Raw genomic sequence first — 15723 nt, 5'->3', positions numbered from 1 at the left:
AAATAAGGTGTTGCAATTATAACTGCCTCACCATGTTAACAGCTGAGATTCAGACTGGCGACTGATGCTTGCCAGGTCGAATACGTGCAGGCTGCTTGCAAGGTCAAGAACAATGCGTGCGCCTCCCATACTGGAGCTTACGTATCGCAGAGTAAGAAACGCCGCTTCGACTGTACACGGCTCGCTTGCTTCTACTGTCGCTTCTCTTAGAACGTGCACGAAAAGTGAACAGGAGATGCTTGCCCCTGTTGCGCAACGTGCAATTATTCAGTTCTTAGCATGTTAAGATGTTAAACTTGCAGAAATCGTGCGTAGATGGCATGCACAATTCGGTGTTGATACCTTTCGAAGTCCCAGGTGTAAAGGTGGCACAAGTTCTTTTGTGAAACAGTTCCGGTGGAGGTGGAAGCCTGTTTGTCTGCCAGCAATGTTTCCATGGCCGCCTTTTGGGATGCTAAAGGTATTTTTGTACGTCAATGTTCTACTAGGACGGTGAAATATCAATGCTTCGTGCTAATGTGAACTCTGGAGATAGTTCGGAAAGACCTGTCGGTCCAAACGACGTAAAACACCGATCGACAATGTACTTCTGTACTTATTCATAAAGATACTAGCTTATTCTAATCCAAATTGGAATAAATGGTATAGTGGACTAAATCACCCTCGGTGGCTCAGGTGGTAGCCCACCGGCCTCTCACCGTTGGGTTCCGTGGTTCAAACCCTGTCACTCCATGTGCGATTTGTGCTGGATAATGCGGAGGTGGGACAGGTTTTTTTCTCCGGGTACTTCGGTTTTTCCTGTCACCTTTCATTCCAGCAACGCTCTCCAACAATATATCATTTAATTTCTCAGTCATTCCCCATTCCCCACAGGAGTGCGACAAACTTCGGGGGCGGCATAAATCCTTTCCTCGCCGCTAGATGTGGCCTTCATTCATTCCTTCCATTCCTGATCCGGTAGACTGACTAGAAACAGTCTAACCACCTTATCGTTTAGATTTATCAGCAAGTGGCAACCATTTGTTTGGACCCCCTGAATAAAGACTTAGGTGGATAGAAATGTTCCATCGATGAAGAAGTACTAGAATTCATCTTATGAAGATGGAATCGAGAAATTACCAGTGCGTTAGGAGAAATGTAGAAAATGGTTTTGTGCCGAATGCAACGAAGAGTTTAAAAAAGTCACATTCAGATTTGAACACTCTTGTAGTTGTTTACTAAGTGTTTCCAGGAAATCTTGTGTTACATCACGGATATATAAGGGAATTAATATGATATTATTACATGCTTATTCTTAAGGAATACCTTTGATATAAACGGAGAGTTCTGTGCTGTGTCTCTTCTACAGAGACGTTACCATTCACTTCATACTTCATTTACTTCATTATTAGTCACTTTGAAGTATTGACAAGAATGGCTCATTACACATGCTTTACATACATACATACATACATACATACATACATACATACAAATTGAGTCTCACAAGAAGTCGCGGCAGCTTATACATATAGCACGAGAAACAGATACATTAGTCGTGATAAACAGTGCGAGCTCTCTGAAAGAGATGCGTGTTCATTACTAAACTGTGCATTATGCAGAACTTACAGTAAATGTGTAACTAAAACACAAATGACCTACCAATTTGAAACTTCACAGCAGCACCATAGTTCACAAGAAACACCGCGGACGGAACCGATGTTTATTGTCAGGCCTTGAGACTTGAGATTTGCGCATGCGCAACAGCAACGCTCACCCTCCGCACCCCTTACCCCACACATGTACACGACTTCTCCTCAGACGAACATAGTACATACATACTGTTCCTTTTCTGGGGTCGCTCAGTCGGCAGAGCGAGAGTCCCAAAGGGTGGACCGTTCGCAGGGCCAACTTTACTATTTCGGGACAGACTTCAGAATATTTTTATTTGCAGAGTCATAGGTGACTGGATAGGAGACATAACATGAAGGAAAAATCGAAACAAAGTAACAATAACATTTATTAAAATATAAAACAGTCTGGACAGTGCAGAAAAAGGAAAATAAATTATTTACATAAATATAACTCAAATCGATTGATTCTGGTTTTCAAAATGAATGTAAGTCCACAACATGCTCATAGGTTCCATCTGATTCAACCTGCCTTCAATTAAACACCATCCGAAGTCATACTCTAGGTCAAATCCTCCATTTATGGAACTGTAACATTGGACCAATCATAATGTTAGCGACAATGTCGTTATGACCAATAGTGCTACATTAGATCATGAAATTACAATATTCCCTTATGGGATAAATCTTTACAAATTATTTTTACCTCATACAAGTTTTGGTAAATTCCCATCAATTAATTCTCATTAAATTACCAAGTCCTTTCTCTGAAAATATTCATTATTTATATTTTTCTAGAAGTTTCCTTTTATCTTGTTTTAGAGAATTTTGTAATATTTTTACTTCTAAAATATTTTCCAATACTCAGAAAATCCACTTACAAAATACTTGAAAAATATCGGAACATTATCGTTAGAAAATACTTTGACAAATTTCTTCGGAAATTCCTTGGCAAATTTGGAAATTCTTTGGCAAATTTCCCCTCCTTCATAGATTACGTTCGACTGTATTCCATTTATAAACCACATTAAACGATTTTTCACTGACTAATACACTGTGGGTAGATAGAGCGTCACGTAGCGAAACGCGCAATCAACGTAAACAAAAATTCCATTGGACAATAAACCACACAAGGAAAATCACTAAAAGAATTGACACTTGTGGAAACACATGGATAAGCTGTCACACAATAACACAATCTCCCCCAATTATTTATCAGCAGATTTTATTATATTGTCGAGGATATTATTATTATTGTTATTAGTATTATGTCTCCCTTCATAATTAGGTTGAAGACCCTCGCATTATTGCAGATAATAGCAATGGATTACCATGACCTGTGACGAATGACAAAAATAGGATAATAATAAAAAAATCGAAGAAATAATCATTACCACCATCAGTTAGGGATACTTCGAAGAATGCACTCATAACCTCAGGGAAAGAGAAAAATAATTATCGAGTCCTACTTTACATAATATAAGTTATTGAGCACAGGTCTATTATTATTCCCTGAATAATTAATTATATCACCATAAATCACAATATCCTCACGACTAACATATACCCTAGCGGTCCCATGTTGCCTACTATCATCATAAAAATTTATCATCACAATCGTCGCTCACATTTAATTCTCAACAACCATTTTAAATTGTTCCGACTCATTATTATTATTATTATTATTATTATTATTATTATTATTATTATTATTATTATTATTATTATTATTATTATTATATCCCTGACTATTACACCTAAAAGCATCTTCTTTATGAGCTGTCTACTGTCCACAGCTATTACCTTCCCTTCTAAGATTAGTCATGTTTCACAAATCATTCCTTTATCAAAGCTTCGATTTAATAATTATTTTAACATAATCCAATTAATTATATTCTTATTGTCATGATTTTTTATGAAGTCACATTCTTATTATGCTTATTATTAGGCTTTGTTCCCCCGTAATTCATTTCGAAGACCTTAATTACTCGTAACCTCGTGAAATTCACTAACGACTGGGGTTATCAATCACTAAATCAACACAGCAATATTCCAAGAAAATGCAAAAGAATGAAACTAATGAATCAATGAATCAATGACTACTCTACCATCACCACCACTTAAACACTACATCTCTAAGTAATCTACATTTCATTAAATAAGAATACAATCCAACTAGCAATCTACTGAAAGAGAAGAAAATGTAACAAGAGTACGTATTATTCCGATGTAGATCTCCGGCGTCTTGAATGTAGCTGAAGATGTCGGCTCCTCCTCCGGCTTATGGCGGATCATAGACGAACAAATCCATCGTGCTGGCTCACACACGTCGGCTTAACACATCAGGATTCTTGTGAAGTCAAATAGCGCAGAATCACTCCATCGGTGTTTTAGAGTTCCCCAGGGTTTCCTTCTTGGTCGCTCCATGATGACGGCTGGTCTTCGTTGGTGTTGCTGAAACTAAAATTTATTATTAAAATTTGATCCACACTCGTAGATTAACAGTTTGTCTTACAGTACTTAACTGGCGCAGTGATGTACACTTTGGTTCAACCCTACAGAAAGCTTCAAATCTTGAGCTCATTTATCAGTTTACAGCACATCGTTGAGTTGTCGGAATCTCGAATAATCCACTGTGTTACTGAAGAACGATGTTCCTTGGCCAGGTTTGTTCTCGAAGATTCTATTTCGATGATAATCTTCCTTCGTACTTCATACTAGAACATTCCACAAATTTCTGCGGCAACGCTTGGCGTAATATGTGTACTGACTGTCCGCGGTTTGGAAAGTTCCACCCAGGAAAATGTGCGGCAATAATATATCGCACTAGACTGAATCGTCTACACGGAAAATTAAATTAGCACTCTTAAATATCATAGTCGTCGTGCAGTACTAGATTGTAGTCAGTTAGAACTACACTGTTCGCTTTCTCCACCGGAACTGTACTGTTCGTCGTCTCCTCTAAAACTCTACTGTTCGCTGTCTCTCTCCTAAAAAAACACTGTTCGACGTCTTTCTAGAATGATTCTCCGACCATCCAACATCTTCACTGATTTTCATTGGTCGTCAGCTATTCTGCGACGTGATTCGTTCTTCCAAATTTGGGGCAGATCTTTCTGGAATGTCACCCCTTCTTGGCTTCCGGCTCGCTAGGTGACGTAACCCTGTGACGCACGGTGGCCTTCATCGCTTGACCCAGTTCTCTCTCGTCCGTAGCGGAACGGCGCGGTAATCAGCTGACTGCTTGCTCACGCGTAAACCCATATCACATTATGAAAATTAACCAACTTCTCTAAATCCAATAAAAATACCATTTGGACGGATACAATACACACATGCATACATACAACTTCATTAGAGACTGTTACGCCTTTCAGCGTTCAGTCTGCTAGCCTCTGAGAATTTACTAACCGTCACTACAATCCTCTCTTTGTAACTATTTCTATGGACTCGTTTAGTTCAGCGCCCGTAGCCTTAATTAAGGCATTTGCCTGGTGTAAAAATGGGAAACTACGCAAGATTATCTTCAGGGCTCCCGGATGCAAGTTCACAGCTACGCTACCAGAACAGCGCAGCCAACTCGCTCATTATTGTCTTCTTAGTATGCCATACTTTACGTAATTTCAATTATTTAATGATTTTCAGATGACACTGGGGTTGATGTATTGTCATTCCTTACGTTCAGGAGACACACAAATTGATGACTTGGATAACACGAGTAGTTGGCTTTCAGTAATATATTTCAGAATTCCAGACCCAACGAAAAACCACTGAAGGTGCTTTTATACTACATGTTATAGTCTGAAGATGTAGAAGACTTTCCAGTAAAAGAGTAGCTCATTGAAGTGTTGTGTGATAATGATTTAAGGAGAAATTTAAGTTTGAGGAACGTTGCACTATTACTTGACATAATACGTTGAGGAAAGCAGATTTACAGCAATCCAAACATGTGCTCTGTCTCTGAGATCACATTTTGGTGCCATTTACTTCCGCGAGCAGTTTTACTGAAGTATGATGAATATGAGGCCAAAATTGAAGAATCGCCTCTCTGATGTTCCCTTACAGAGTTTCTTGTATTCCTTTTTTAAAACATAAAACAAACAATATTAAACATTTAAGAGAAATAAAATCGCAGTCAATTTAGCAACCTTGACAGCTTCGATCGTGGCTCAGTCCAGTGGTATTTGAAGGTGCTCAAATACGTCAGTCTCGTCTTGGTAGATTTACTGGTACGTAGAAAGAACGCCTACGGTACTAAATTCCGGCACCTCGGCGTCTCTGAAAACCGTAAAAGTAGTTAGTGGGACGTAAAGCAAATAATGTTATTATTAATTTTATGATTGAATTGAAGAATGCCACACTGCTTTGTGTTATGCAGAATTGAAGGAAAAACCACGAACCACACCCATAGATTTAACGATTTGGTATAAGTTTGATAAGTTCGTGTTATGATTAGAGATCAGTGTAAGTTATCCGATAAGAATACATTGCCCCCATGTGCGTTCGAATTTTTGTTTTTTTGTTTTTGCTATTTGCTTTACGTCGCATCGACACAGATAGGTCTTATGGCGACCATGGGGCAGGAAATGCCTAGGAGTGTGAAGGAAGTAGCCATGGCCTTAATTAAGATACAGCCCCAGCATTTGCGTGGTGTGAAAATGGGAAACCACGGAAAACATCTTCAGGGCTGCTGACAGTGGTGTTTGAACCCACTATATCCCGGATGCAAGCTCACAGCTGCGCGACCCTAACCGCACCGCCAACTCTCCAGGTCGTTCGAAAATTAAGCAGCAAGCAAGCACGTTTGAAGTTTTAGGTGGCTGTTGATGTTGTGATCATTCCGAAGAGAGATGTCTCCAGTTAGAGATGATTTCTTCTTCTTCTGCTTGTTGATCTCTTTCTCAGTTCCCTTAGGTCGGCACTTGGTGTGGATTCGGTCCAGTTTTACAGCCATATATTGTTTCTGACGTCAGCCCTATACGGAGGGAGGCGTGTTTTTGTGGTGATTGGTAATATGTTGTATTACATGTAGATGAAGAGATTTGTATTAATACATACTTAAAATCCCAGTCCCTGATCCAGAGGAATTCATTCGCACTTACAATTCCTGACCCGACGGAGAACCGAACACGGAATGCTATGAACCAAAGGTCAATACGTTGGCCTTTCAGCCAAGGAGCCGGACAGTTGGACACGCCAGGGTCACGAACAGGGCCTATTTCAGATAAATTGTATTCAGCAAGTTTAAGCATTTTTAGGCGGTACTGATCCGACTTTTTCTTTGAATTTGTTTATTAAACCATCGAGCTGAGTAGCTCAGGCGGTGAGCGTTGGCCTTCTGAGTCCAACTTTGCAGGTGCAATCCTGGTTCAGTCCGGTGTTATTTGAACGTGCATGCCAGCCTCATATCAGTAGGTTTACTGGCACGTAAAATAACTCCTACTGGACAACATTCCGGCACCTCGGCGTCTGCGAAAACTATAAAATGTAGTTGGTGGGACGTAAAACCAATAAGGTTATTATGTTTTCTAAATTGCTTACCAAATCGATATTTACTTAGGGAATACGTAGCTTAACACACAGCATTTAGTGAATGAGGTTTGTAACGAGATGTTATTCAAAATGTATCCCGAGTTGCATATATTGTAATATAAATTTAAATTGCATTTTTATTATGATGTAAATGCGACTTACGATAATAATAATAATAATAATAATAATAATAATAATAATAATAATAATGGTCGGCTCCTTGGATGAATGGTCATCGTGGTAAAATTCAGTTGAGAGGGCCTGTGGGTTCGATTTCCAGCTGGGCTGGGGATTTTATCCGGTTCTGGTTAATTTTTCTTGCTCGGGGATTGGGTAGCCTACTTGTGGTCGTCTTAATACAAACCTTCATTTACAATTAGCACATCACGCTACCATTCACCATAGAAGCACGTAATAGTGAATACATTCCTCTATATAGAGTTGGTGTCTGGAAACTAGTCTTAATATATAGTGCGGACGCCAAGTACAGTATTTGGGAAAAGACAACAGCAATAATAATAATAATAATAATAATAATAATAATAATAATAATAATAATAATAATAATAATAATAATAATAATAATAATAATAATAACAGAGTTAACAGGAGAATTGTGTAGTAATATGATGCTAAACTCTTCGTGGCATTTCCAATATTTTATGTATACGAGTGTTTTGGTGGATGCATTGCTATAAATACCCAAGATTTTTCTTTTGGCTGTGTTCACTATTATTTTGATCGTTGAACGGTTGTGTCGTATTTATCTGCTTATTCTTGTTATTTTTCAGAAAGTATTGCCTGAATATGAGGGATCTAGAGGATGTGATTAGCAGTGAAACTTAAGTTTTAAGAGCACACGACTTCATTCTGTATACTTGGAGAGAAAGTAAATAAAAAATTATGCACCTACATGCTTGTTATTTGTTCCTGTACCTTGGTGTATGATACTTGAATTTTGGGATAAATACATCTGTTAACATATAATTTGTTAATGATGCTTGTTGTTTAAATGGGTCATCGGCCCCACCATCCAATTTGTAACTCCTCCTAGAGTAAGCGTCCTCGTAGTTTAACTTGATTTAAGCGCAGGTAATTTCACAACAGCCTTTGTATTCAAACCTATATATGTGCGTGGGTAAATGAGAAGTTACCGTACTCCTACATAATAATACATAGTTAGTGACCGAGAGAGTTGGCTACGCGGTTTGTGTCACTTGCCCGTTATTTGTTTCCTTACCTTAAGCATCTGGTGTATCTGTACGGGCTTCTTGATGTTCAAGACACAAACTAATAGATCTTCGTGTCCTGTATGAAATTGATTGCAGCATTTGTAGGGTAATGGTGGCAAATGTCTCTTCTACAGCCCTCTGTAATTGATATTGTAGTGGAGTGATATTTTTTATTATTCACCTTTTCAAATGTACAATGTTACAAAGTACAAATCACCTTGCAAATTAATTTAAAAAAAAGTGACAGTTTAAAGAAAGGTACTGAGCCGAAACCCAAAAGCACACCTGTAGAATTGTATACGAGTGTTGAGACTAATAGAAACACTAAACTGCACGTTATAATTTAAAGAAAGAATCCAAAATTAGAATAACACTCTTTTGAAAAAAAAATACAGAGTCATCTCACTGTTATCAGTTCTCAGTACATCACCGGATAACATAACATAAAATACATTTAAAAATGAAATAGATGTTTCGCAAATTTCTCTATGTTGCGGTTTTTTACCAGTTCCCAACGAGCAGTCTTGATTGATCTGATAAAGTCCACCAAAGTCCATCCACTCTTATCGTATGCCGTCAAATTCCAATGCACTGCCGCCGCTAGCAACCATGTTACAGCATTCACTGCTGATTTTTCCTCCAGTTGAAATTCGCCAATCATTAACTGCTCAGTCGATAAAGAAGACAGACCTCCGTGTATTCTCCGCACTGTATTGACAGTCCATGTCCAGACAAGTCGCGCTTCTCGACAAGATGTAACTCGGTGCACTGTGGTATCGAGCTCGCCGCAGTGTTCACACTTATTATCTTCAGACAAGTTGTGACGAAATCGTTTTGTTGCTGTTGGAACGATGTCATTAATTAACGAGTATACTGATGACCTCCACTGAGTGGGTACTTGTTGATTGTTAGCATTTGACCACACCATTTTCCAGTTTCTTTGAGGAAATTTTTGTTCTACCGGTACCGGTCGCTGTAATCCTTTCAGCAGGTACAGTATGTGTAGAAATTCTTTTCTTTCCTTCTGGTCCTGCGGGAGGCTGTCAAGGATACCAACGATAGTTCGGAAAGTAGGATGTATATGCCTATGTCGACCACCTCTGACATCAGGCTCCGGAGGTTGAAGAAATGTCAGTTCTGTTCGATCGTGCAACCCTGACAGTGATTTAAGTATTGTTCTTCCCAGCAGAGCCTTACATTTCAGGTCTACACAGATTAGGTTGAGTCATCCATGTGTAATCGGCAAGTACAGCTGATCACGTCTCACCCGAAACAGGGAACCTCTCCAAAGATAGTGGCCTAGACAAAGTTCTATACGCTGTGTTATTTGTTTTGTTGCAGGTAGGACTTGCGCAAAGTACCAAATTTTAGATAAAGCAAACACATTAATATGCCATACTTTTTGGATGAAATTCAGAGACCTGATATGCTGCTGCATTAAGGTGTTTCTAACTTTATTAATTGTCAACGTCAAATTCTCGGTTAACATATCTTTAAAATTTTGTTGGAAAACAATTCCTAAGATCTTCAACTTAGTTGCAATGGGCAGTGATCTATTAGGCGAAGGTGATTGATGACGGCCAAGAAGCAGCATTCCGGACTGTTTCTTATTTACGTTCGATCCTGAATCTTCCTCAAATTCGTGGATGATATGTAGAGTTCGCTCTTCCTCGGATGGCTCTGTTAGGATAACACACACGTCATCAGCATACGCCCGTACTGTCACTTTTTGTGCACCGAGCGACAGGCCAGATATACACTGATTTATTCGGTGGAGAGATGGTTCAAGCGCTACAATGAACAGAAGCATAGAGAGGGGACAGCCTTGACGAACTGATTTCCGTATAGGTATTTTCCCAGTTAGATGTCCATTTACAATGATTCGTGAGGTAGCTGTTCTATACAGTCCTTTAATGCACTCAATCAATTTAGGTGGAAAGGCGAAAGTTTGCGTTGTGGACCACAGATATGGATGTTTTATTCTGTCGAAGGCCTTGTGGAAATCCAAACTTACGAATGTCGTGGGAGGAAGGTTCGATGAGGCTTTGTCGTGTAACAGAATGATGTTTCATAGCACTAACAGATTGGAGATAATATTTTGACCTGATGTCCCACACGATTGCCATGGTCCGATGATTTGTTTCAACTGCAGTTTTATTCGAGATGCTATTATTTTAGTGAATATCTTGTAATCTGTATTTAGCAAAGTGATCGGCCTGAAGTCTTCCATTCGTAGAGGTCTTGTGGTTTTGGGAATTAAAATAATAATTCCCGACGTGAAATCTTCCATTAAGATGTGTGGCCGCTCTAGTATTTCTTGGTACACTTGCAACAGGTCACCCCCTATTAAGTCCCACATTATTTTGTAGAATTCATAAATTATTACATCTGGGCCTGGAGAGCGATGACGCTGTGCTTGGGAAAGTGCAGAAAGAATTTCCTCCGAGGTAATACCTGCAATCAAATTTGACTCATCCGCTTTATTCAGTGTTGGTAGACCGTGCTGTAGGATGCTGTAAAAGTGCTGATTAATGGGTGGGTCGTCATGGAATAGTGTTGTGAAGTAGTCTGCACCAATTTTGAGAATTTCTTTCATATACGACTGTATATGACCATGCTCATCCCGGAGTTTAGTAATTGCTTTCCTCTTCCCTTTACGTCTTTCAGTCAAAATGTGAAATAGTGAAGCACGCTCTTCTTCAAATACTGAGGGTACTTTTGCACGGACGAACGCCCTTTTCAGATGATTCTCTTGAATATTAATGATAGTGTGTTTGAGTTCTTTCATTTCATTAAGGACATTCTCTCCACTGGCTTGCTGTCGTTGAAGCTGGTATAAAACTTCATAATAAAAATTCAAGATATTCCTCTTTTCCTTTGCCCGTTGTTTGGAAATCTTTTGAAAAAATCGTTTAATTTCTGGTTCAACAGTATCCGTTCACCAGGTCACATGGTAATGGTATTTAGATCGTTTACTACGAAATTTCATCCATAGCGCTCGAAAATCATTTTGGACATCTTGGTCGTACAAGAGGGACGCATTAAGTTTCCAGTATCCATGCCCATGTAGAGGTGATCGTACTGTTATTGAGTAACGAAAGAGGAGAGCATGATGGTCACTGAATGACACCGGTATAACCTCAGAACTGTGTAGCCTAGTTTTCATCTCTCGTGATATATAAGCCCGATCTATTCTAGAAGCCGACCCAGCCCTGTAGAATGTAAATTGGACATCAGTTCCATGTTTCAGTTCCCAAACGTCATGTAACTGTAATCCCTCAACAAGATTTTGTAGGCTGCGACAGTTATTGAAATGTTCAGTTTGATCACGCGGATTTAATACACAGTTAAAATCACCGGCAAAAATTATGTTGTTAATAGGGCCCTGCACAAAATATCTGATGTCATCTTCAAATAAGTGTTCTCTGTCTAGACGCCCTTGCGAACCGGACGGAGCATAAACATTAATAAAAATGGTGTCCTCACATTGCACAGAAACAATTCTACCATTGGGATGAAACTCCGCTTCAGAAACAGTCAGTCCTGCTCTATATATTATAGCCGTACCTCGAAGTGATGGACCTACGTTTACTTTATATTCGTATCCCGACAGCCAGTCTAAGTTTGGATCATTAACTTCTTGAAGAAATAGGATATCTATGTCATGGACCCTGAGAAAATCCTGAAGGAGAGCTTGCGTGGTTAGACTTTTGACGCCGTCTACATTCAAGGTGGTGACACAACGTAGAAGAGTCATCTGCAGAAACAAGGGAAGAATTAAGGTAATTGTAGTATAATTCATTCCGGTAGAAGGATGTGATTAAGCTGTTGTGGTCAATACACTGTCACACATACACTGGCTTATAGTTTCTATTATTTAAGCCGACTGCGTGAGGTACTACGCCTTTGGGTGTTGTACGGTTTTGATTCGTCACGTGCAACGTATTGTTTGACAACTTTCATCTGTAGGTTGTGAGAGTCCTTGGTACTGCCTGTCGTAGTCGGGGTAGTCTTGTCACCTGCTAGCAACGTCACTGCACTTTCACTAACACTCGGTCCTGTAGTTGTGTTAGGATCAATTACACGGTCAGCATGGGAAGAATTGTCTAAATCCGGTGTAAACTCCATGTCTTCACTGCGCAAGGAAGCAGGCGTTGTTTGTTTGTTGTCTGTAATTGGATGGTTTGTAAAATCTGGGTGTGTGTTCTTTTTTGTTAACTGAGTGTCTCCTGTTGGTGTATGAGTGTTTTCCTGAAGTTCCATATCCTCAGACCACAGCTGTCTTTCTAGTGGTGTATTTACTATTTGTTTCATTCCAACTGGCCTCTCGTCAGCTGCCGCCTGATCTACAGTCTCCCGTAGTGTCTGAATATTTTCCCCCTTCTCCAGGTTGTCACTACAAAGTGTCCTGATTGCTTCTTCCGTAGTACGAGGTAAAGATGTGTCTGCTATGCTGTCAGCTAGTTGGGAGGTTTCTTGAAAGTTGTGTTGTTGTTTATGCGGAGTGTGAGTAATACTCTCTAATACGGTTGGGTATTCAGGCGAGAGAACGCCGACTTCTGCATCTGTTGTATTGCTTAGTGTACTGCTGCCATCAGGCTCGGCCACTGCGGAGCTGTATGTTTGTTTTCTACTCAGCGCGGGACGCGCTTTCCTATTGGGCCAATCTATTTGAAGGTGTGTCGTTTCTTTACAATAGAAACATCATTTTGATTGTCCTTCGTACGATAGTAGAATTCTACAATCATTCAGCATAAGCTGAGACGGGATAGGGTACTTAAGTTCTATTTTTACAATTCTTATGCCATTACTTACATCAGAAAATTCGTAGGCTTCATTCCACCGTTCTTCCTGGATGTCTTTGACTACTCCATATGTAGAGAGCACTCGTGCAAGGCGATCGTTGCTTATTTCTGGAGGGAGGTTGAACACACGTACGCGTTTAGTTAAAGTGTCCGCTGCCGAAATCGTTACTTTAGTGGTACCGCCATTAGCTAATAGAAAAGTTTTCACTCCTTCGTGACGTGCTAGAAGGTTTTCATAAGGAGTCACAGATACTAGTTTTATGTACACAGCATTTTCTCAGTTATTTAACTGTATAGCAATCACTTGGTCTCTGTTAAGTTATAGTTCGTGACTAATCCAACGATGGATTTCTAAAGGTGAAGGCCTATTAATCCTGTCTTCGAAAACACATTTTATAGTGTTCTTCCTGATAATTGCCATGATTGTACGTACAATTTTCCAAGAACTACACAAAATATGTATTAGTAACACACACTTGCACTACGCGATAACCGCACAGTACCGACACGCCGCTTGCCGTGTTACCTCGGCCGAGGTTACGCACGAACTGAATGATGACACACGTTCCTTGACGATACCTCACGACGGGTTATGCAGGGTGAATAAGATCTGGGCTGTGCATTGGCCACATTAATGATGTTGGTGACGTCGGTGAACCGCAGCCAATCCAACGACCTCGAATTAATAATAATAATAATAATAATAATAATAATAATAATAATAATAATAATAATAATAATAATAATAATAATAATAATAATAATAATAATAATAATAATAATGTTATTTGCATTGCGACCCACCAACTACTCTTACGGTTTTCGGAGACGCCGAGGTGCCGCAATTTAGTCCCACGGGAGTTCCTTTACGTGCCGGTAAATCTACCGACACGAGGCTGACGTATTTGAGCACCTTCGAATACAACCGGATTGAGCCAGGATCGAACCTGCCAAGTTGGGGTAGGAAGGGCAGCTCCTCAACCGTATGAGCCACTCAGCCCCCCTGAACATTTCGTGCATGGACAAGGTGAAGTGTACTGGTGGCCCTTCGTGTAGTAGGCACACACCATTCGTTAGGTCTTCGTCACTCAGCTGCGTTATTAGCCACATATCCAACGTTCTTGAATAAGAGCAACATTAATGGACCCAGCGTACCTTACTGTCATACCCCACCATAATATAGCATGTGGTCGATTATGTTCCAGTTCAATCGTAACATGATATATCCTTTTGCACAGAACACCGTTTACTAGCAGGTGTCTTCACGTCGAAAAGTATACATCAATTTAATACGTACTGCATTTATGATCGATCCAAGTCGGTGTTTGTCAGTTCATTGGTGAATGTCGGGCCAACCAACTGTAGGTGGAGGTCTCCTTTATCTGATCTGTTATAGTTGATATTGGCATCGAACCTCTGCTGCTCGTTTCCTCGTTGAAGTGCAATGGCGAGGCTTAATTTTATCTGTTCCGAGATATCTGTGGAACAGCAGAGGTGAAAGATGCTAAAAATGCTAGTTGCTTTACGTCCCACCGACACAGATATGTCTTATGAGAGGTAAAAGAAGGTGCCGGGATGAATGGGTCAAACTACAGAGTCAAAGTTGATTTAAAATTTTAACAAAGGTTATATTTTCCAGAAAACAATAGAAATTTGATAGCTTTTCACTTTAGGGAAATTACAAAGACATAGCAATCTAAAAACAAAACTTAGAAGGATCCAAGAATTTTAACTCTCTTGGGCTACAAGCACCTAGTTTTACAATTTCGAGCTCCTAGCTCAACGCACAAATTTGTTCAAGGGCAGAGATCCCCTAATAACATGGAGGACTTGCTCCCACTTTACAATGTCAAGCCTCCCAGAGGCATTCTTACAACACTAGAAAAGAGCTGACACGCCCTCAATTTTTCAAGCCTATTCAAGGCAATATCAGACTTTACAATAACTTGCCATCAAGGCACAACTTACACAAATGAAACGGGGGTATCTCGTACCCAACCTACTGGGCCTTAGCAGAAAAATGGCCCGAAACACCAAGTTGAATGGAGGCGTGTACTTGCACTCCTAAATATGCATTCTTAAAACCTAAAGGGCACTAGGCCGACGAAACAGGGGCTATTCCCAAACTATGGAGGTGACTCGTATAAGAATAATTTAAGACATTACAGAAAGGAAGAAAACCAGTTACAAAACGTAGTCACCTCAAACCAATATGAAGGGGAGCTCGAGAGGGTGCATCACTCTCTATCCCCGAATTACGGTTACAGATTTTATGAAGTTTTTACATAGGCCGGCAGAAATTTACATTTCAGAAAAGTAGGTTACATGGTAAAAGTTTCGGACCTTTCCCTCGGGTTAAACTGCTGAGCTAGCAAGAAATAAAGATGCCATTACCTTGCTGAAGAACTGCTGCTTGATGAGAGAGGCACCACCCGTCTCCTGCTTCACATACACACACTCAGTTAGATGTTGATCAAATGGCCAAGAGACGTGAAAATCCTCAGTTTATAAACCCTCGGGGAAAGTTCGAGACCTTTCATGAAT

The 15723-nt window shown here is 39.9% G+C and overlaps 1 long non-coding RNA gene across 3 annotated transcripts in view; it reads left to right on the top strand.

Annotated features, from left to right (window-relative positions):
* LOC136874760 (uncharacterized) overlaps positions 1 to 8054 on the top strand; it is a 51170-nt gene extending 43116 nt beyond the window's left edge. For all 3 annotated transcript variants that reach the window (XR_011018268.1, XR_011018267.1, XR_011018269.1), the window contains one exon: positions 7934 to 8054. This is a non-coding gene — a long non-coding RNA (uncharacterized lncRNA). The remainder of the gene's footprint in view (positions 1 to 7933) is intronic.
* Positions 8055 to 15723: the final 7669 nt, after the last annotated feature.

Source organism: Anabrus simplex, chromosome 5, assembly GCF_040414725.1.
Source record: "Anabrus simplex isolate iqAnaSimp1 chromosome 5, ASM4041472v1, whole genome shotgun sequence".
In the NCBI taxonomy this organism is placed as follows: domain Eukaryota; kingdom Metazoa; phylum Arthropoda; class Insecta; order Orthoptera; family Tettigoniidae; genus Anabrus; species Anabrus simplex.
Note: the sequence above shows the minus strand (reverse complement) of the source record. Positions and strands in the feature narration are given on the sequence as shown.